The sequence below is a fragment of the Micrasema longulum genome, unplaced genomic scaffold (genome assembly GCF_059751315.1).
Source record: "Micrasema longulum isolate JH-2025_06_02 unplaced genomic scaffold, ASM5975131v1 h1tg000603l, whole genome shotgun sequence".
Classification (NCBI taxonomy): Eukaryota; Metazoa; Arthropoda; class Insecta; order Trichoptera; family Brachycentridae; genus Micrasema; species Micrasema longulum.
Window position 1 is genome coordinate 184774 of NW_028277799.1, and position 3623 is coordinate 188396.

Below are 3623 nucleotides of genomic sequence, written 5' to 3' on the forward strand. Positions count from 1 at the left end.
TGGAAAACACAAACGTTAGGCAGAATGGTAAATGTTACACAGTATATAAGGTGAGCATTGAAACTACATAATGACAGGTAATAAATAGTATTAATGCCTTTATTTCCATAAGCCATAATAATTCCTTTTCTGTTGATATATTGTTCTTTTTCATCCGCCCGTTTCTGTGATAGAACTGGCATTGCAAATTGCAGTTACTTAATTTATATCTCGACGACTACTATGAACATTAAAAATATTTTTTTTATAATCTTCAAGTTTACCTTAATTAATAAGAAAAATATTATAAAACGTATTTAAATACATATGTTAATTTTAAATGAAATATTTTGTTCATCAGGATCTTTTAAAATAACAAAATATCGAGTATTCTGAGACAAATCTATTATGTAAAACATTCATTTGAGAAAAATAGATGATATCTAATTAGATCACTTAGCAAAACACACATATATTTTAGTAAGATAAAAAGAGACAGTTATTATTAGACGATCGTTTTCTAACCTTAAGGTTAACCTAAAGTAACCTTAGGTTACGTCGCCACATAGTGACCTGAGGGAGTTTTTTTTACACCGTATAATTGGTTAGATGAAAGCAATAAATAAATGTAATTACTTAAGGGTCCTTAAAGGTCTAATTCTTTGTCATTTTTTGTGGTTATTATGGATTTACTTCTGCTGAAATGTCTAAAAAAATGATAATCGGTTTTGAATAAAGTAACATTTTTATTTTATTCATACCTATTCGTTTTCACGATTAGATTTTTTTTAAAGCTTAAAGTTGGTATTCCAGTGAAATTACGAAAAGAGACGAACAAACTGTCTAAAATTCCAAGCGTGCAAGTGAAACTTTTTAAATTATGACCTGACAAAAATATTCCACCTATCTTTATACGGAAACCTACGTTCTTGCGTAAATATCTGGCATACTTTTTTTACTACTGTTTTTAGGTGAAATTGTGTTTTTTTTATCGAGGTGTACACTAAAAATATTTTTTACGTCCGAATAGCATATTTGCATCTAAAAAGTGAAAATTCAAATTAATCAAATACATTTTTTTTTAAATTTATTTATTTATTCCAATATATAATACAAATAAAAAGTTTACAAAATGAAATGTGTATACAATAGGTACATTCAGTATAATTTCCTTTTTACTTATGGATGTAACCACTCCACTGGCCCACAGGTACGTTCCGGAGTGTCAGTGTATTATTTATTTTTTACTTTTACATCAATTGGTGTGTCAAAAGTTTAAAAGATTTAAAAAAAGATTCTAAAACATATAATAAGATATAAAAAAATCATAAAATGAGGAAGGATTTTCAAGAAATTAAAATTGTATTCTGATAGACGAAAAAAATTCGTCAGCTTCCTGTTAAGTCTTTTAAGCAGTCCATTTATGGACTAGAGTTTGGAAAACATTTTTTTCATTTTGTTAACCGATATGTTCATACTTTAAAAATTGTATAGCTCTTTAAGGGCCAGAAAATTACAGTGTCTTTGTCCGTAATTTCTTTTTTTCTTTGGGAGCAATGGTATTTTTTTATTTCTTTGCCTCGTGTCGTAAATTTGTTGTCCGTCATAATGTCTGTCAGGCTTTCGATGAAAGTGTCTTAAAATTGTCTTTATGTTTATTATCATTATGTCTTGTACTGGAAATTCTATGTACATTTGTCAAGGGTTTTAATTCTATTTTACACAGAAATGTTTTTTTTTAGAAAACACGGAAAATTATAAAAAATGAATGCGGAATAACTCATTTTTTTAAAGTTTCATTATAATATAAATCTAGTCACCAAAATACAATAATTAAATTGAAATCGATTCCCTTTTCCCGATTTTTCTTACCCGAGATAAAGGTTTAAAGTTGTTTTCCATTGTTTGGTTGATGCGATGGAATATCACGGATACATTTCACCTTTAATCAAATGTTTTAATATATTTTTCCTGAAGAATGGATTCAACCTTTGGAAGATTAATTGCATGAACTTTGAATGTTTACATGGCATTATATTACCTGCCTTTATACCGGATCCGTTAACATCAACAAATCATAAATACGTTATAACAAAGACTTATATAATACCAAAAACACGTACGACTTTCACTCAGACAAATTTCTCTTTTGTTTTTGTGGCCCCAAGAGTGTTCAATGTCACGGATGAACATATGAATGGTATAATCGATGTTCCATCATTACTGGGACAAGTAAAATTTAATATTCTGACTCGTAGGTTGAGAAACAATGAAGTACTATTCATCGATCAGCATAGAACAAACTATGGCCTTAATTCTCCAATGACCCGTTTTTGTCGTATTATTAACTCAAGACAAGATCTGGACTTTTTGATGTCCCTTATGTTTGTCAATGCTTCTTTTCTATTTTTTTAATGTTTTAAACTATTCTTTTATTGTAATATTTAAACCCTATAAATTGTAAACATGGACAATGTCCGTTAATAAATATATAAATAAATGAATTAATAATAAGTTTCCGAAATCAAAGCCATTTTCAGGAGAAGTGTACAAATTTATATTTGATTAAGGGAAGAGACCACTGCAGGAGACTGCTGCGAGACATTGTATAGATATTGTTAAGCGTGTTGTCAAGGTGTTTACTTAAATTTACGTATACATTTTTTTTTTTTTTTTTAAATAAAATGCATACTTTCACTTTCCATTATGTTGTATTCCAACAAAACACAAGGCTCTTGGACTAAGAGAATTAGGGATACATTTTTTTTTTATATGTATCTTTTTATGAACAAATAAATTATTCATTAAATAATATTTATTTTTATTAAATATCGTTTTCATATAATTACAGGGTTTTGCCGATGTACAACTTTTTGTTTCATGGATTAACAACCGTTTTAATTGCCTTTGTAACATTGTCAGACTGGTATAGTTTTCAAGATGAATACATTTAATAATAGTCTGTAAAATAAAGGTGTTTTTGTGAATGTACTATAATGAAATAATGAATTAAATATTTAACATGAACCCATTTGAAGCCTCTGAGATGTATATATTTTCAATATTTTTTAAGAAAATACTGCTAAGATTATACTTTAGAGGCTTGTTAGCAGGAGGGAAACAGGGGATATGGAAGGAAGTTATGAAAAATACATACCACCCAAATGAATTGTGAAAACAACTTTCTTTTAACTGTCCGAAATTAAATCCGCAACTCCAATTTCACAGTTACCTGTTTTTTCTAACTGTCTCACAACGTCTTTCATTTTTTTTTTACGAACACTACTAAAAATGTTGGAGATTTATTGTATTATCGAAATCTATCTGAGTAGTGTGGAAAATTTTTTTCATGCATAACTTTTGAAATCAAATTGTTAAAAAATATGTCATTACAAAACGCGACAGGTTTGGCCTTGACAATTAGACGTCAAGATTGGTGACGATGTTCTATTTCAATTTAAACGGTCACAAAAAAGTTCAACATTAAACGAACCGTGACGTATGAGGGACGTGGCCTATGCAATGGACCGTTTTCGCGGGAATTTGAAATTATAAATTTAAAACTAATTTTTATGCTACTTCTTTTACTTTTATGCTAGTACAGTTTTTTTACTCGACGGTATTTTATAAAACCGTTATTTGAA